We start from the raw sequence: 21,493 nt of genomic DNA on the forward strand, positions 1-21,493 counted from the left end.
TTTTGTGGGAGTGGATGGTGTCCAGTTCATTAAGGGGGTGCAAGTTGCGCGCTAAATCACGGCGGGAAACATACGGGGGACGTACGGGAGGGGAATTAGGACGGGAACGTTGGAAGCTGTTGATTTCGAAATTGCTGCAATTATTGCAATAACTTCAAATACTTAAGTACAACAGTACAACACTTAACTTTAGATTTATTGTAGGTACATTTTTATGTAAATACGGAAGAATGCTAGGCTAATGGCTTCCGATCTATTACGTCAATTGATCTAAATTTGCTCAACTGAAAAAAATATAAACACAAAAACAACGTATGACACTCAAAGGGACAAAATACGTACACTTAAAATTACTCATGTAATATGTATGATTTATTTCACTCGATGATTGATTAATTGATAGAAATGACCACGTGATATTTTGATTCACCTGCCAGCCGAACTCTTAATTTGTCCTAAAAAGATGAAATGAAATGAAGTACCTACTTCGTATACAATTTACGACCCTCGTGTGCCAGCCATGGTCCCGGGTAGCGGGACCTTATAAGATAAGGGATGGAGCATCGATCGGTCGATCTTAAAATATTGACTATAGTCGAGTTATACCGAGACAAAATGGCGTAGTTAAGTATCCCTAGCTAATAAGAAAAATTTGCATGCTTCTTTAAGTAAAATGTAAGCACTTAATATTACTGTCCAACTATGTAAATCACTACATTTTGCAAATAAATAATCTTTATCTTTATCTTTACTAGAACAGATGCTTATGCTCAGCGGTGGGCGATTGAAGTAATGACGGTAAATGAAACGAGACAGGATAGCCCTGAATCGTGGCCCGTATGTGCTCGCTTCAGTGACCGGAAGCTGCAACTTATTCTGCTCATGAGAGTTGGACACTTTGTCAATTTACGGCCCTCGTGCGCCAGCCGCGGGCCCTGGCGGATATCGGGCAGGTATCGTTGTGTGCGATTATCTTATTTAAGCAAAGGGATGGCTACTGGTGAAAACTTTGATTAGCTGAGATTTTTCCTACTTCCTTGAAAGAAAAATGGCGCTTGATGATCTATTTATTTCTTACGATAATTATTAGCATTTTTTAAATATTAACATTATGCTAACTTAACTGGCAATTTTATTGTTGTCAGTTAAAATTATTACACCTTGTATTACGTGCATGCAAGAGGGAAGTGCCTGGGAAAACATAAAATTATATTTTGAAATTTTATTTTCATATTTAAAAATCTTATTTAAACAGATACAGTTACTATAAATAAGTTACTTATAAACTGAAATTATAAATTGGCACAAATTATCCCAATGACTTTTACATTGCAAAATAAATCAACAGAAATTGCATACAAAACAAAGATACATTATAAACTAATCACGCTTAATTAATAATCAATAAATACATATAAATTACTCCTAAGTTTCTAAGTGTACATAACTAATTACCACTAACAGCCTGCCTTTGCCAAAAGGCAGTCAAATCCCTAAACTTTTCACAGTGCCTCCTCAAATCAGGGTTAGATCCGAGCGTCGGACTCTTCATTATTGTAGCAAACTTCTTCACCACATTCGTGACCGTCTCCTTCGCTGACTCATCCAGGGTTCTGCTCAGTGACGCCAACGTGGTATGCAGGTGGTCGAAAACCTCATCGATATAGCGGTCCATATCTTGACTTGGTTCAATTGTATCATCAAAAGAAAGATCCGCAGCCGAAATACTGCATTGCAGTACGTCGTTGATATTCGGCCGCTTCTTCGGGTGACAGAATCTCACGGTGCTGGTCGCAGAGCAAAGTTTCTCCAAAGACTTGAAAACATCGTCGATATCTTCACAAATATCTTCTACTGATGAAGCTGAAAGAATTTCGCCGCTGAAGAAGAAAAACGGCTTTATCCGTTTCGGCGCCTTCAGATCTTCCATGAACTCCAAGTATTCCACGGACTTCTTAGAGTATTTCCCAAGTTTTCTCTCAGCCGTCTTGAAGACAAAAGACGAGTCGAAGGTGGACTTCTTCAAGTCCAAGGAGCTGAAGACTTTCTTCATGTCCGGGGTGTGGTTTAACTCTTCTGGAGCGTCGTCGAGGTCAACAGGGGAGCCCCACTTCTGATCCAGTTGAAGCCACTGCTCGATTCCGGCGAGGACGGTCTCTGCGTCGAGTAAGAATGCCATGTTGTCAGAACGAAAGTTGCTGGTAGAATGATGATTAAAATCAATAACTCGAGTATTTATAGGACACAGAGGTCTACACCTAGGGGAAGTGATTAAGCTAATTATCTTTAGCCCTTAATGAGGATTAGCGCAAGGGGAAAGCCAGGTAAAGGATTAACCGCCTTGTTATTGATATATCTTTTATAGTGTTGCGTTTGAACGGCGTGATAATAAAAAATACCATGCAGTTTTAATCCGGCAGACTGTTTATTTGTTTGGTGTACATTTTATGCAAATAAAATCGTTTGGTGTTGGTTTATCCCGGTTTTCAGTTAGTATTACTAACGGGCTCTCGATCTGTTTCTAAATACAAATAGCTTTGGTTACTACAATCAATTATTTGGCAGATTACACGAATAATATTCACAGCTCTGCTTTCATGCTAATTGAAACTAATTTTAGTTAGATTTCAATACCTAAGCTCATTCTTTATTAATTTATTTGTAATGCCATTTGTCACCATTGCCTATAGTTCCGTAATTAAATGTTTTGGAAAAATATATATTACGAATTCTAAGACATTATATTTAATAGGAGTAAAGTATAGGATAGAGATATGTATTTTTCAATTAAGTAGGCACGGCATATTACAATGCGCTTTATGAATGTATGCCTGACAACTTTTTATGTGTCATTTTCCAAAACGTCCCACTTTATAAATTTAAATAGATATCATACACGAAAGAAAAAACGACAGGGCCCACGTCCCACTTTGTCGATTGCCGTAAGGAAGTTTTGACCAGTAACACGTATAAATCTACAAGCCAATATCGTCCCTATGGTAACCATAAAGTGGGACGTTTCAGTAAACGTCTACATAATTATAATTTAAATCAGAAAATCGAAATTAAAAAAATAGGTAGGTACCTGTACTTATTTAGTAGACTACGAATAGTTCCAAAGCAAAATCCATGCATATCTCATCCGAATTTATATTCTTGGGAGCGATATAGTTAATCTTGCTTATCGCATGCGCCGTGGAGTAAAGCAATTAAACGCATCCCGCGCCGCCGTGCATCATCGCCGTAAGCCGAGGGACAGAATCATAATAACAAAAAACAATAAAAATAACGAATTACCCGCGGACTCGGAGAATCGGAGGAGAGGATACTGGACGGGGGTGACAGTGGAGTAACTATTAGGACTAAAAAATATGGAAAAGGGGCGAGGTCTAAGTTTTCTGAGATCATTTTTATTTAAGTATCTATTAGGATATTATTGACATAAACATAATATATTACGTAACAATTAAAATGTAAGATACGAGTTAATTCAAAATTAAAAGTTCTTTTTAGGGTTCCGTACCTCAAAAGGAAAAAACGGAACCCTTATAGGATCACTTTGTTGTCCGTCTGTCCGTCCGTCCGTCTGTCAAGACCCTTTTTCTCAGGAACGCGTGGAGGTATGAAGCTGAAATTTATATCAATTACTCAGGTCTACTGTCCCTTGAAGCTGTGAAAAAATCAAACTTCTAAGCCAACGCAATCAAAAGATACAGCCGTTTATGCCGCAAATTTTCGACACTTGCAAGGGAATCAAAACCTACAGGGTGCTTCCCGTGAACTCAGAATCTTTAAATTTGGTACGAAGCAACGTCTTATAGCATAGATAAAGGAAAAATTACGAAAACCATAAATTTTTAGTTACATCACATAATATATTTTTTTTTAATAATTTTAACCTTACTACCCATTTCCTTTCCATTTGTACGGAACCCTCGGTGCGCGAGTCCGACTCGCACTTGGCCAGTTTTTTTTAAATTGTATTTGTATTTTGTAATGGTAATATTGGAAATCATACTATTCGTCATCCCTACTAACTTCAATGTCTGTTTGCATGTGGTATTTAAGTAATAATTATCCAATTCCCAAATTAAATATAGATAAGAAATTGTAAGCTTACTCGCGTCATTTTGTTATCAGTTTTGGCGATAAAGTGATTAGAAAAGGACAGACATAACAAAAGGATTATGTACATTTGTTATGCAAATTGTCACATAAATAAATAAATATTATATATACATAGCAAACATCCAGGACCCAGGAAAAAATCTGTGCTCAGCTCAGAAATAAATGCTTTTATCGGGATTAGAACCCAGGTCCGTGACTATGGCTTAGCATGAAGGGTCACTAAGCGCTAGGCCAGACCGGTCGCAAATTCTTAGTTCCCACGCCATAATAAAAATATAAGTTACGTATGTTTTCTAAAATTCAATGTCACACAGCGTCTCCACAGTTTTTCCGTTCCAAATCCACATTCTGTTTGTGCTCGTTCTTAATATGGGGCAAAACTGTTGGAAGAACAACAGTTTTTGCTGTATATTTTATGTTCTGTGACGCCATAACTCAGGGGTGACAAGTCCTGAGCCGCCTGATATACAGAGTACTAGTACTTGAACATTATTTATAACTCGGCAGTTATTTTTATTTATTCCCGTGTTTTATTGGTTTATTCTGTCACGCGTTGTTGGGCGCGGGCGTACGCTAAATGGTTTTGTTTAGTTGTCAGAGTCCCCGCGGTTGTTAGTTATGAGCTCGTGAAAAATGAACATCGAAAGTTATTGCCAATAAACTTAAAATGTACTATAATGTTGCCAAATATAATTCTAATTTAACATCTTACCGATAAAGAAGACCTAAGTTCCTGATGGATTCCCATTCTGTTCTAATACGGATATTGATTTTGACAAATCGACATTGCATGTCTTGACTTGACAACTTTGTTATCGCAATACATTTTTTCTTGACATTCCTGAGAGTTTCATGAAAGTTGGAACATGTAAACATATCGCTTATCTCTAAAAGTAAATCCTTGGTATTTTTTTTTAAGTTGTGCTACCGAAACTAACCAAAACGCGCCAAAATATTTGTCATGATCATTGAACTGGAAACGTGGTATTTATTTCTAAAAATGCAATCTTCATAGTACAGACAAGAAACTACAAGTTCTCTGTTATCAAGTTACAACGACAAAACAAAGTGATTAGTAAGTGACCAATATAACAATGGGATTAGATTCATCCTAATCCTTATGCAAATTGCCGTGATAAGCCTTTAACGTCTTATCAGTGCATACCTCCATATTATGATAAGAGAAGCGAAAGTACAGTCAATTTGAATCCTAGACTAGAGCACTGTACTCAGTAAACTTCAGTACTTATGATTTTTATGACAGGCTTCCAGGGTGCTCCTAGGATAGGATTCAATTTGGTTGACCGTACCTCTCGGCCTCAACAATTGGTAGCATTTAGGTACCGTATCACTTAAAGATCACAGAAGTAAATAATTTAAAAACGTACGTACGTTGTTAGTTCCATTCGGAGAGTGTCAAATTCACAACAAAAAATAAGTAGTAGAAATAAAAAAATTGCATAATCGTAGTTGTCGTCCCTGACCAATCAATAGGTGGATACATATCTTTGTAGTCGACTGCGAAATTGCATGGAGAAATTATGAATGAATCATAAATTCGCCATGCACTTTTGCAGCTTACTGTACACTGACTCACTGTAAGTAAACGGGGCGAGAACTATATGTACGATGTTGCTACTTTTTGAGTCCCACACTTGTACTATTATATTCTGTGGTCCCACTCTTTTTCCCAGGCCGTTGAGGAGCAAATCGGACATCCAAAGACATTACTAATACTCGCCTATTGCTATAACTTCTAAGACACATTCCTCATGCTTACAACCCTCCGCCAATACCGCAGTCCAACTTTACACGCTGGGTGCAGGCCGAACTTGCAGCAGGACCGCTATAAATTGATAATGCGGCGTGATGCATGCGATACTGCAGCAGTTATTGTGATTAGTGGACTATTAGGAGATTATGCAGTATTCATGGAACTGTACAAAATTATTATTCCCTACGACTCCAAGTCACCGACTGTTATTCCTTCAATATATATTGTCCGTTTCTATTCCTTTAGTATTTTGAACATTTTTGAAAGTTATTGTGTTAAGTAGACTATTAGGAGCTTATAAGCGTGTGACTGTCTTTGGTACTATTGAATCCTAGTCAAGTCGATATGTTTGCCAAACAGGTTACAGTTCGTTTGTAAAAAATACCAGTAGGTAGGTTATCGACTGGTATTTTTTATTTGTTGCAGAATAATCGCGTCTCATTTGGAAGACCACTAAAACCAGTCTGGCCTAGTGACCCTGCCTGATAAGCTAAAGAAAGGTCCTGGATCCGAATCCCGGAAAGGGCAACTATTTGTGTAATGACTACAAATACTTGTTCCTGGGTTATGATTGTTTGAATGTTTTCTGAGTTTACCGTGGGACTCAGTCGATATTTATTTTTGTACTCTATGTAAAGTGAAAACTGAATATCAGAGATGTCATACATCAAGTAATTCTCAACCGCTCATTGTCTCAAACGCGGGTCACAGAAAAGGGTCTGACTTGTGAGGTCCGAGCGAGTCAGGTGACACTAATTGTGGACACAATAGTTGGTCATCAGTCACGGGGCTATTAATCACGCGGGGGTTTTTGCTCAACTAAGTGCTCTTTGATTTACTACGGAGCTTGATAGACTCCCAAATACTTTGGGCTCAGTAACGGATTATAGGTACTATAAATTGATCACGTATATTTTTATATTTTATATGTAGAAATTCTAGGCTAGAGTTTGCATTGTGAATTTAACAAGTTCAACTTGTTGCGGGTTTATCCATTTGAAACAAAAGTATTTTTAAATCACAATTAAATATTGATGGTAACAGTCCAATTTGTTCGAACAACAAGGTTAAAAACTTGTTAAAATTAAGATATTTTATTGAATCAGCCAAACATATGTTTGAGACGATATGTGTCATGTTGCTTTTATAAAATCGACTTGTTGATTCAAATATATTGTTGATTCAAATGATGAGAGAAACACGTAGAATGTTAGTTACACTTAACAAAATCTAACTTGTTGTTTGAATCAAAGAGCACGTAGGCACACGTAGTAGGCGCTATTTTAACCAACTTGTTGAACGAACACAAAAACTGGTTACGAGTAAATTATTAATATGCTATTTGTTTATACCATAATGTGAATTATTTCGTATCTACGTCGTATTTAAGTTAAAATATGCTGCAGTCCTTAGCAGGCCGTAGCATGCATCACCATTAGAGCGACATAATTAGCGGCGCGGGTGCCGCGTGATAATGAGCTCGTCATATTTCACCATTCAGATATTTCACCTAATTACAGATTTGTATCACCTAAGATAAGTACTATCAGCTGCAAGTAAAATGAATGAATTCTAAAGAATAAAAATATTTTTATTTTTTTATTTTTTTTATATTGATTAATTCACCATGCACTTTTGCAGCTGATAGTACATAACGAATACAACGATGAACCAACTCATGTGCCGGAAAGAGAATGCAGAGGTCTCTGTTGCAGCTTGAAAAGAAGCCTCTGTTTGTCATCTCATCTAAAAATGTCTTAACAAGTCTAATAAATTTTGTATGCAATAATTGCAATAATACCTAAATTATTTAGGTTTTGCAGTAGGTGTATTTAAAATGCCGAGTTAAGGGGTTGCTACAGCCACTTGTTTAACAAGTGGCGATCCCAACTGTCTTAATGTTATTTTTATATCTTAATTCTTAGTCTGAAAAGCGTCTTTTGCATTTTACTCTACAATACCACCACACCAATATCAATAAAGAAAACGTCAAGACTAGGACTAAATAAACCCAACGGGATTTATGCTGCTGGATCCTATACACTATGGAACAGACAAATTTTATTTCACGATTTCAGCCTTGGTTCCAAAATAACAGTTATTATTATCCTCAAAAACAGTACGCAAAGTTTGATCGGGCATTTTTTTTACTCTGTATAACATAATAAATCCTATGTCATTTGACATTTGCCAGTCGCTTCTCGGTGAAAGGAAACCGGACTAATTTCAATAAGGCCTAGTTACCCTTCGGATTGGAAGGTCAGATGGCAGTCGCTTTCGTAAAACTAGTGCCTACGCCAAATCTTGGGATTAGTTGTCAAAGCGGACTCCAGGCTCCCATGAGCCGTGGCAAATCGGTCGGGATAACGCAAGGAGGATGATGATGAACATAATAAATCCTTAAATCTTGTGAAACCCAATGGCAACTGTTGCCACAGACAGACACACACACAGACAGACAAACAGACAGACAGACAGACAGACAGACAGACAGACAGACAGACAGACAGACAGACAGACACGTCAAACTTATAACACCCCTTCGTTTTTGCATCGGGGGTTAAAAAGGGGAAGCAAATATTGCATCAATGTCAGCGCTTATTAAGTAAACTAAACAGTTGCGTCTAAATCAGTTGTTTACCATCACCCCGCTAACCCGTATCAATACGAATTATAATAATCAGCCGAGCATGCGTCGCCGCCCACAAATTAATCCGGTTACCGTCCGGCGCCGTGCGGTGCCGTCACCTGCCCACGCCCACTATTCCTCATCAACACGGATATAAAGTTTACAGAAGAGCGATTAAGAAGTAAACCCTAAGATGGCTGGTGGTGATCAACCACAGTATAATAAAGAGTACTGTCGTGCAGTATGGCCACTCCCGCTCCTCGCTGAAAGTGTCGCCGACCCCCCCTCGGTTACCTCACAGTTACCGCCTGTCAAAAACGCGAACAGTCGACCTGTCATATCTCACTCATATAAGCATGGTACGCGTTCACCTACACGAGCTTAGAATGTGTGGTAGGAACGCACCTCTTTCATATATTTGATTGCCAGTGTCCGAGATGTGCCTCAACTGTGCATTTCTCCTTTCTTGCCTCGCATTGCTAAATAGTGGAATGAACTGTATTTCCGGACTGATGTGACCTTCAAACCTTCAAGAAAAGGGAATAATAATAATAATAATTTGTTTATTTTCGAATATCATATTACAATAATAATATTATTATTATTCATATTATAATATAATATTACAGGCTTACGCAATTTCAACTTTTCTGGTGTTTCCGGTGTCCATGGCTGGCAGTGATCCTCTTGTCCTCTTCCCATTATTTGGGGTCGACGCAGCAGATTTTCCTCCTCCATTCCTCTCTATCAGCCGTCATTTCAATACCTACCTTTCACTCTCATATCATGGTTCACACATTCCATCCATCTTTTCTTAGGCCTTCCACTACCGTTTACACACAGGAGGCCGGCTCGTTGGTTAGACGTCCGCAAATATCTCGGAATCTATAATCTCTCCGATGCCGAAAAAGAACGAGGTAGCGTAGTAAGTATACTCGTAATCCACGAAAAAAATGGTTGTAGAGGTTATTGCCCTTAGTAATCAGTACCAAGAATAAACTGCGCAAAAAGGGAGAATATTTCCTTGAGAACGTGTCTCTTCCAGTATCTGTTTTAATCAGAGCCATCAATAAGCGCTGACGCGAGCACGGCGCCGAATTAGACAAGACAGTACGTTACGCCGCAACTGTGTCTCCGTAATTGCTTGAGGTAAGCGGTAACGGTAACACTAACCTATAAACGGAATTAGATCAAATAGGTACCTACTAAAGAAAAAGTGACCAAACCAAACCAACAAATTTAGATGTTACGAATGTTATAACTAAGTAAACAGACACTAATTAAAGGTGTACTCATCAATTAGTGCGTTTTCACATTATCCGATCCGATACCGGATGTCGGAAGGATTTCATAGGAAAAAATCAAGATGGCGCCTGTAATGTATGGGATATCGGTCCAACATCCGATATCAGATCGGATAATGTGAATACGCACTTAGTGTTCTCGCTTAAACGACAAGGTATTGCAGTAATCTCAAGATAGTTCATATTTTTAAATTAAAAAAAAAATGGAAAAATTCACGCTTCCGGCAGGACACGTCCTTGCGACATTCTGCATTGCAGTTCAGCTGCTCGGGCCAACTGAGCCAAGGAGGCCTGCTGGATGTGTACGAATTTTTGCATGCCTTCCTCAATTCCTAAATGCCTAAAGAATTTAGGCATTTTCCCTTTTTTTTTAAAGATGCAGTACATTCCAGCTATTTTAAGAACCTAAATTTAATTTAAATTTATTTAATTTATTTATAACAAGAAACTTACAACTATTTTACAAGAAACAATTCCGCCAAACTGAGGACAGTTTGTTGGCGGGTACCGAATACCTACGGTGCCTTTTGAAATTGATGAAATATTCGTACATTTTATGAAAACAGTGTTTTAAAGTAGATGTTTAGGTTCCCTTAATGGATAATATGTATATTCGACAGTACAATGACATTAAGTAAGTTGTAGATCTCAGTTTGCTTGCTACGAAGACAATGAATAGTGTGGTCAAACGCTTAAGAGCTAAGGCCTCCTCTCCAGACAATATTGTTTGAATCGTACCCATCAATAAATGGCGACAAGGCGATGGTTTTGGCAATTGCCATACGTCTCTAACTGCCTCGACTAGGACGCTGGAAGTGGCCAGTTATTGACTTAAGAGACATGTTTTGGTAAACAGCGTGAAGATTTAAGGATGCATTCAATTTGGTTTGCCATATGTCAGAATTTCTCCTGTAGGATTTGGAGCATTCTATTTTACACCAAAATTTAGATTAGGCTATTTAGAATGACAGCCTTCGATATGTAATGACATCGTGCCTTGATAAGACACTTAGGCCCACTTGCACCAACCACTTAACTCAGGATTAGTGGGCTGTCATCTGTCAAATTCCATAAAAAATGGTGGGTTAACCCTCGGGGTAACCCTCCATTTTCGTTGGTGCAAGTGGCCCTTATTTGCAGAACGTATATTAGACATAATTCATAATTAAATTCTAATAGGAGAAAAAAAGTGTCCCAAGGTTTTTTTCCCATTCCGCTACCATTTTTTCATACATTTTGTATGGCGGTAACGGAAAGGAAGTTTCAAAAAAATGTATGGAAATCTTGGGACATTTTTTTTCTCCTATCAGGATCGAAAGAGCTCGCGATTCTGAGTATTAATGGCCCCTTTGCTCGTAACTGCTTATCTCTTTCAGTGCATTTGAAGCAGTCTATCTCTGTGTTAAGATCTAAGGCAAGTCGCACCCAGCCAACCATCAATATCTGCTGACACTGCTCGAGGACAAGCCAGAATAGTACAAGACACGGCAATATGTTAGCGATAGACCTAACTGCCCGGCGGTCAGGTGAGCTGGCGCGATTAATGGCCGCCCGTGGACATTCATTGCGGGACGCTTCTTTAAGATATTATTGAAATTGGCTTAAAAGATTATCTTGATAAAAGTTGAAGGTTATAAAAAGCAGATGATGAAGATGATGACGAGACGTAGTGACAATCATCGTCATCATCATGTCAGCCCTTTATCGACGACTGAGCACAGGCCTCTCTACGCCATTTGTCGCGGTCGCGGTTCTGAGATAGTCTCATCCAGTTGTCCACCCAACGAGCTAACGGACGCCAAGAGCTTCTTGCCTCTGTAGGCGGTCACCATTCCGTTAACATTTAGCAACGATATGTTACACTAACGTTTTTACAAATCAACTGTAGTATTAGTAAGTACATAATGCCCCGCTTACACGCGACTTGCAGAAAGATCAGACGGCTTACCGCGTCGCCGGACGGATTACCGTGACGCGTCCCCTGTCACCTGTCACGTTTGTTTATCTGACTGCTGACGGCCTTTTCATGTTGTCGCGGAGGTGCTAAAGTCAGGTAGGGAGATTTTTGACGGTTTTCCGGGCCGGTAAGAGTAGGGTAATGACTTGTCTTACGGCATGTCACTTGGCATATTGTGTAAATGTGTATATATATACATACATACATACATACAATCACGCCTATATCCCATAAAGGGGTAGGCAGAACACATGAAACTACTAAAGCTTCAGTGCCACTCTTGGCAAATAAGGGGTTGAAAGACAACGAAACTGTGACATTGCAGTGACAGGTTGCCAGCCTCTCGCCTACGCCACAATTGAACCCATATCCCATAGTCGCCTTCTACGACACCCACGGGAAGAAAGGGGGTGGTGAAATTCTTAACCCGTCACCACACAGGCATGTGTATATATATATTTAAATATACGGGTATATTTATCGACTAATCGTGCAGTGTGTTTAACATCGTTAGTCGATACAACCGCGCTACCAGAACGTAGAGTAGGTAGAGAGAGATCGACAAGAAGAATACATTTAAAAGTGGAAAAGTACTGTCTTAAATAACACTTGAACTCACGGCCTCTGGACGTATAATTGTATATTACAGCGCTCTACCAACTGAGCTACCAATACTTCAACCAAGCCAGCGAAATTTCCTACCATATTGATTAGCCTGTGTGGTGATGGGTTAAGAATTTCACCACCCGCTTTCTTCCCGTGGGTGTCGTAGAAGGTGACTATGGGATATGGGTTAAATTGTGGCGTGGGCGAGAGGCTAGCAACCTGTCACTGCAATGTCACAGTTTCGTTTCCTTTCAACCCTTTATATGCCAAGAGTGGCACTGAAGCTTTAGTAGTTTCATGTGCCCGTTTATGGGTTACAGGCGTGATCGTGTGTATGTTGGTATGTATTCATTAATGGGATGGTAAAATATCAAAAATTTAAAAAAAATCCAAATGTAATAATATCCAAACGAGAATCAAACTCAGCATATACAGGACCTGCAGGCGACCTATCAAGGCTAGCTCACACTGGAGCACAATGCGTGTTGATTTAGCGAAGTGGGTGCGAGCAGATAGATGCCATCTTCAGATAACCGAGACAAACGGCGCTACACAAGCGGAGGAAATATACATCAGTACGTTTGTGCTAAATCTTCCACACACACACTCGTGTGTATGTACAGTCTCTGCCAAGTAAGCTTTTTCAGTAGAAAAGATTACAAATGAAAAGTATGTAAGTAAGGCGCGAAGGACCGATTTGTCATACAGATTTTTATTTTAAACGCCTTTATAATGCGCTTGGCCCGATAATTTTTAGGGTTCCGTAGTCAACTAGGAACCCTTATAGTTTCGCCATGTCTGTCTGTCTGTCCGTCCGTCCGTCCGTCCGTCCGCGGATAATCTCAGTAACTGTTAGCACTAGAAAGCTGAAATTTGGTACCAATATGTATATTAATCACGCCAACAAAGTGAAAAAATAAAAAATGGAAAAAAATGTTTCATTAGGGTACCCCCCCTACATGTAAGTGGGGGCTGATATTTTTTTTCATTCCAACCCCAACGTGTGATATATTGTTGGATAGGTATTTAAAAATGAATACGGGTTTTCTAAGATCGTTTTTTGACAATATTAATATTTTCGGAAATAATCGCTCCTAAAGGAAAAAAAGTGCGTCCCGTCCCCCCCCTCTAACTTTTGAACCATATGTTTAAAAAATATGAAAAAAATCACAAAAGTAGAACTTTATAAAGACTTTCTAGGAAAATTGTTTTGAACTTTATAGGTTCAGTAGTTTTTGAGAAACATACGGAACCCTACACTGAGCGTGGGTAGATCTCATTGTTATTTGTTTTAAAACATTTGTTTACCGGCATCATAGCTCTCAATGGGTGAAACTATTTAAACTTCCTATTTTTTTTATCAAAAGTCGGTTTGTAGTTTCATTAAAAGTCTCGAGTTCAGAATCACTTGACACATTTATTTAAATATTTACATCCGATTGCAATATCTGAGGATTTAATTATCCCAAATCCCCCGAGACATATTCGACCATGTAGTAAATCAGCAGGTACAGTCAGATTTAATATAATGGTCACGGGGCCATTAGCCAGTCGATTGGCCATCAATTGCGGGTAGTACTGCGTAAGCTCCGGCTTTACCAGCTGTGTACTGGATTGATGGGGGAGGGGGAGGGGGTAAGACACAGGCTCGTTATGTTTATAATAACTTGAAGTTTTTAATGTTTTACTTCTCGAACTAGAGTGCTTCATTTAGACTTTTCCTTAGTAATTAATCTGATAATACTTACACTAAGCGCTTAAGAGTTTTATGCAAATTATCGATATTTTGAATAATTGCCTGTACTCAAGTGTATGAGTCCATATTGTAATTCCTGTATTTTATCAATCTACTAGCTTTTGCCCGCGGCCTCGCTCGCGTTAGAAAAAGACAAAATGTAGCATATGTCTGCCTGCCTCTCCATCCCTTCAACTATCTCCACTCCGTGAAAGACGGACAAACAAACAGACACACACACACTTTTCCCATTTATAATATTAGCAGGGGCGGCTCACTCCGCGATCCTTTCACCACGCTACAAGTACATGCCGGCGGCCGCGAGTTCGCGGCCCATTTAGTGGCGACGACCTTCGCGCGGCACAATAGAATTCAATGTCGTCTGCACGCGTGCGGTCTGTTTGTTAATGTAGGTAAGAATTTAGAATGGCGGCGTTTTGTGAACATCAAAGGAGTGAGCCTTCTGTACTTGTACTATTATACACCGTGTTTCACTTAACACTAAAAACCTGAAAACAGTTTGTTCAGAATCGAGAGTAGAATCGATTGAGCTATATCTTGATGGGGGTAATATTTTTATTTAAATTAGTATTATTAGTTATTTTTTACGTGCCCATTCTATTGTACTCGTAATACAACATTGTGTATATCGCATTGCTAGAGGTTGTTTACCTTTTTTCAGTATTTAGGGGTATTAATACTGGCCGGTTACTTGGACGATTATTTTTTCCGCTACTAGTTTGACGTTGTTTGTCAGTTTAATCTTAATGTTTATCATAAGTCATAACAAACTGAACTCGTACCTAATTACAACCTTGTCATTTTGAATATTGAGTTTATTTGCTTACTGCGATTACCTGTCCAATTTGAAGTTTACTGTGACAAAGCTTTAAAGTGTTTTACAGTGACATCTTAGCTGTGTATTGGTAAACCTTATGTCGTTGCAGTAACGTACACAAATAAATAGACTTATGGTTTATGATGGTAGTTAGCAATTATTTTATTGTGTAGAGCTAAAAGTCAAGTAGAGCTGTACAGAAAATTAAAAATTCGATTTAAAAAAAAGTAACGATCAGATTAAAAGATGAATACTCTAGATGAGTTTAAAAAAATAAAAATCAGTTGGGGTGTCTGAGGTTTTGAGTGATACCGGAAACACCGTGTATATTCTGTGATATTAGTATGGATGTTTCTTGATTGTGTTTTCTCGTCGCATGGCACTTTCAACAAGGAACCCTCGTGTCATCGGACCGACTTATTTCGAGCACCTACCCGCCGAACTAAGAAATGAGCCAAGTGACGAAACATTCAGGCGTCAATTGAGAAACCTTTTGATGAAAAATCCTCTATACTCAATAATATAATTATACTCAATAGTATATGGAATTGAAATTTTGATGATTTGTTGTTGTTATTATTATTAATTGCTATTGTTTTATTTTTTGATATTTTTTACGTAAATGACGATCCTTATTGGGAGATTTAATTTTATGTAAGATTGTTATTTTTATACTTATTTTTGTTGACGATTCTTATTGGGAGATATTATTTTTACATTGAAATTTAATAATGACATTATATTTTCATCTTTTATCTTTGTGTGTGACATTCCTTTAATAATCGATTTGTATTTTGATTTGTAAGTATTTACATACTTATGTTAATTAATTTTTAATTTTAATTTTTATTAATTTGTTTTTATTGTTAAATTTTGGAAAATGATGATCCTTATTGGGGGACACAATATGATGATTTATTATTAATATTATTCCTGTTATCTCTAAGTTTTTAATTTTATGACGATCATGATGGGAATTCTTATATTTTTGTACAGAAACACAAACTTATATTGTAATTTTTTTCGTGAAATAAATCATCTATCTATCTATCTATCTGTTTTAGCCCTCGGCGCAAAAACGACGAGATGTTATAAGTTTGACGTGTCTGTCTGTTTGTGTGTGAGTCTGTCTGTGGCATCGTAGTGTTCGAACGGAAGAACTTTTTTTTGAAAGCTGATTTAGTCGGGAGTGTTCTAAGCCATGTTTGATGAAAATCGGTACACTATGACGAGATTGTTTACAAAATTAAAATTTAGTATATGCGTTAAGACACAGCCACGGTATATTTAGAGAATAACTTGAAATGATCTAGTACTCATTTAATTAATCATTAGGTCGATGTCATTTTCATTATAGTTCATTTTTGAATTTTTCACCGAGCCGTGCTCGTGTCGCCGGCAGTAGTACGACGAAATGAGATGGATAATGTTTGTCTCATATCTCGGACTGTGATGGTTTTGAATGGTTAAATAATAATCATTCATTGATCGTTACTACTGTCGTTTGCTCGGGATTATCGGGATATCAATTTTATCATGTGGAGCATTAACTATGTTCGGATTTTTTTTGTAGCGTAGCGCTTGCTACGCCGTAGCAAATATAATGTCATGTAGCAGACCTAAGGCTCATTTACACGGTAGGATCTCGCATGCGAGCTACATTACAATGTGGCATATAATATTTACTAGCTTTTACTTTAATATTACTAACTTCTACCCCCCATTTTAGGAAAGTGTGGGGTTAGAAAGAGACAAAAGTAGGCTATGTCATTCTGTCACTCTCCATCCCTTAAACTAATCTCCGCTTAAAAAATCCATCAAAATCGTCGCTCCGTTTTGTCGTGAAAGACACGCTTTCTCATTTACAATATCAGTATGGATAAAATAAAACTACTTAGGTCCACTTGCACCAACGAAAATGGAGGGTTATTACCCCACTATTTTATATGGAATTTGACAGTTGACAGTCCACTTAAGTAGTTGGTGCAAGTGGGCCTTAAATAATAGGTATCAGACCTCAATTCATGAGATCAGCGGCGAAAACGAGATGATCATTTCAACCTGTCAAAAGGACTAGTGGGCCAACCCTATACCCTACTCAGTCAATCAGAACCCACAAATCCAACACAGTTATCAATAAACACTAAAAAACAACAATTAATCAACCATTGTAGGGTGACGTAGTATTGTGAAGGGATCACGCGCCGTCACTACAGTCGGAACAAAGGTCCTTTGTGCTAATGAAGAATGGTCACCCTGTTGAGATTAATTTGGGGCCTAATGGCGGGCAGTTGTCATTTGTTATATTAGTGGCTTCTTTGTTAATGTATGCTAATTTCGTTTCTTGAGTATTTTGGGTTTGTAAAACTAGTTTTAATTGACAAAGTGTAAGTACAAAAGGAGGTTAAAAATAAGTGACGACGCGATAGATTACTTTCCTCTATTAGACCGTCGTTGGCGCAAAAATTCCACCGAGATTTCAAAGCCATTCATTTATTTGGTTCCTGTACGCACACTCCTTTTTAGAACAATCCATACTGTAGACCAGTGGTGGGCAAAGTCCGGCCCACGAAATGATTTTATTTGGCCCGCCATCACTGCCACCAGTACTTTAAAATAGTGTGTGGTATGGCCAGTGCCAGTACAGTCGCAGAAATCAAACCGAGACTAGAACCTCCGGTGGCATGAGTTTTCTCTGCCAAAAATGTGACAGGTCGGGCCGCTCGCGAATCGACCTCCACAGTCATCAAACCCGTTGTCTAAACAGCAATGCGTAAATCGCCTGCAATAGACGCAAAGGCCTGTGATGATGAAGATGTCGGCCAGTACTGTATAGTAAAAATGAATTTTCGGTGTAAATCTGGCCCACCTCTAAAATTCCTTCAAATTTTGGCCCGCAATAAAACAAAAATCCCACCACTGCTTGGTAAAACTTTGAAATTGCCAAATCGACCGTATGCACTGTACCTATTTACTCAAGTAAAGTAAGTGTGAAGTTTCCATCTAATAACCATCAAAAGCCATTAGAGGGCGCCCGTAAGTTTGGCGGCCGGATTTAACCGGTGCGCGCCGGTTAGCGCTTGTTCTAACCGGTTTGAGCCAGGTTAGGCCGGTGTTGCCAGCGCCCAACGAATATTCGACTCCGAACTAGTATAAATGAGGCTACAGTATGGCTGTGCATTTTGAATTTTATTGTGATTTGTGACAGCCAGTGCGTCGAATATATATCCGCACACATTCTTTTTTTAAGGTATCAAACGTATTTTACGTAAACTTTGCGCTTTAGCTGTCAGTGTGTATTCGGTGCTAACTGTACAAGTGTACATACTACAGTTAGTATAGGTGAACACTCTTTAGAATATAATAAACCCCATCAAAACATAAATGTGAAATGAGAGCCAAGTTCAATAATATGATACAATATGCCTCACTTCAACGAAAAAAGAAGTGATATCTAAATGGGTGCCAAGTTCAATGTTCGGTCCTGAGATTTATTTATAACAACATAAAATACTTTTATTATGGGACCAATGCCGAAATCGCGAAAAAATTTGTCTGTTCCATAGAAGTGAGCGGTATCATGACAGACGGAATGTATGAGCCAAATTTGACACGTTTATGTAAAATATTTTTTGAGTTATGAGAGGTTCAAAAGTGGCTCCAAATGGTTCGTGTAATATTACACACGGCCTTGCTCGCCAGTTCTTTTACTTGAATTTGGCTAGATATAAAGAAATACACTTTTTAGTAGGCTTATTATAATGTTCGTATGGTAACATAACGTAATGGTAGCTACACTATACAGAACTGGCTAGGCGTGTCCGGGATCGCGGAAATAACGTTTTGTAATATTAATTTATAGGTTTGTAAAAACATGACATAATTATCATTCAAATTATTAGTTTTCTAAAAAAAACTGTCACAATTTAAAAGAGCATTTCCACCAGGGTACGTAGCCGAATGGCACAAACGTTCACGAAACGAAACGCTAGTAGATATCTATCTCTATCGTTCTTGCGTATTGGCGCGACAGAGCCAGACTAGCTTTCGTGGCGTTTCGTTTTCGTTTCGCGTCGCAGAAATGCCATTCGACTACGGATGCGGATTGATAAACTTCTTGAAAAAGATCAGGGTGGCTAGCCGAATGGCACAATCGCTCACGAAACGCTCACGAAACGAAGCGCTAGTAGATATCTATCTCTATCGCGCTTGCGTATTGGCGCGACAGAGCCAGCGGCGTATCGCTTTCGTTTGGCGTCGGAGAAATGCCATTCGGCTACGGGGCCAGATGATTTCTAATTAAATCTAAAAACCGGCCAAGAGCGTGTCGGGCCACGCTCAGTGTAGGGTTCCGTAGTTTTCAGTATTTTTCTCAAAAACTACTGAACCTATCAAGTTCAAAACAATTTTCCTAGAAAGTATTTATAAAGTTCTACTTTTGTGATTTTTTTCATATTTTTTAAACATATGGTTCAAAAGTTAGAGGGGGGGGGGGCGCACTTTTTTTTCCTTTAGGAGCGATTATTTCCGAAAATATTAATATTATCAAAAAACGATCTTAGAAAACCCATATTCATTTTTAAATACTTATCCAACAATATATCACACGTTGGGGTTGGTATGAAAAAAAATATCAGCCCCCACTTTACATGTAGGGGAGGTACCCTAATAAAACATTTTTTTCCATTTTTTATTTTTGCACTTTGTCGGCGTGATTGATATACATATTGGTACCAAATTTCAGCTTTCTAGTGCTAACGGTTTTTGAGATTATCCGCGGACGGACGGACGGACGGACGGACAGACAGACATGGCGAAACTATAAGGGTTCCTAGTTGACTACGGAACCCTAAAAAGGTATAACTTTTTAAAAACTACACTCTCTGAGCCTATGGCGCCAGCTCTGTAAGCAGTGCGAACTCAAATAAGGTAGGTTTACTATTGTCGCCTGTGAGGCTTATGCGGCTCGACTGTTGCTACTTCTGATTTCCATTTCTAGTCAAGCTGTAGTCTAGCTTACTCTACTTACTACTAACTACCTTATGATATTACTTTTCTCATAATTCTAAGTTCATTCATACATGTTTATTAAGAATATGCAGTTAATATACTGTATGTGTTCCATACATTCTGACTAAGTAACCTGCTGCCGCTCATTTCTGTGGAACAGTCAATTTTTTTTACTTGATTTCAGTAAGCATCGATTAAATAAAAGTTGATAATTATGACCTAAAATGTCACTATGCGAAGTTTGACTGGTCCTTTGTATTTCACCCTATATTTTTTACAAACTTTAATGCAACTTTTGTAGTCGTACCTCAGTTTGTATCGCAAGCGAGCAGACGAGCCGCCTGATGGTAAGCAGTCATCGCCGCCCATGGACATAGGCGTTGCCGACCTTTGAGAACCCTAAATACCTGCTTCTTGAAGAACCCCATGTCATAGCGCAAGGGGAACACCTCAGAAGGTAGCTCATTCCACAACTTGCACGTTCTGGGCAAAAACGAGCGGGTGGCCCGTTTGTTCTTGGTTTTGTCTCTTTAAATTTATCTACTTCCGTAGGTTTTTTAAGGGTCCATTAAAAACCAGTGTCATGCTTACAGGCAAACGCTGAGCGCAATTCTATTTAAAGTAGGTACCTAAATAAAATAACTAATCTGTAATTATTTTTGCTCTCTTCTTTTTCTTGTTTATTTCTATAGTCTATCTTGATCAGTTCGGTACTTCGGTGAACCTTTTAGCCAACACACCGATACCTGCGACATTGACTCAGCAGCGCGGATCGCCCCGCGCTGCATTACCCCCCTGCTTTACGATTAGTCGCTGACATTTCGCTAAAAGGGTGCGATTGTCGCCAACTTTATTTTTATTTGGCCGATGTTTACGTTAAGTGTCCGCCGTAACACTAAATACCACTAATCGTGGGCAAAAATACGATGGAATAAGTTTTTATTGTTTTTAAACGCATTCCGAAGCTTTACTTACAAACTTACAATGCCAAATGTGAAATAAAACCGTTCAAACTTTGCATAGTGAGTTTTGAGGTCATAATGAACAACTTTTATTATGGGACCAATGCTGAAATCGCGGAAAAAAATTGGCTGTTCTATAGAAATGAGCGGCATCATGACAGTCGAAATGTATGAAACAGCCAATTTTTTTGCGATTTCGGCATTGGTCCCATAATTGATCATGACGTCAAAAATCACTATGCAAAGTTTTAACGGTCCTTTTTATTTCACCGTGTACGTTACCTAATGCTAAAGTTTAATTTCGAACATAATACTACCTAGTTACATGGTATTTTTTGAGGAATACCGACACAACTTTAGTTTGTACCATTTGATCCTGTAAAGTGTTCACAGATGTAGTGCGAAACGTTTTTCCTTCGTATTTTAACGTAAACTCACGAACGTGTCAAGCTATTACCACAGAATATATAATAGTACAAGTACAGAAGGCTCACTCCTTTGAAGTTCACAAAACGCCGCCATTCTAAATTCTTACCTACATTAACAAACG

The sequence above is a fragment of the Leguminivora glycinivorella genome, chromosome 7 (genome assembly GCF_023078275.1).
Source record: "Leguminivora glycinivorella isolate SPB_JAAS2020 chromosome 7, LegGlyc_1.1, whole genome shotgun sequence".
Lineage (NCBI taxonomy): Eukaryota > Metazoa > Arthropoda > Insecta > Lepidoptera > Tortricidae > Leguminivora > Leguminivora glycinivorella.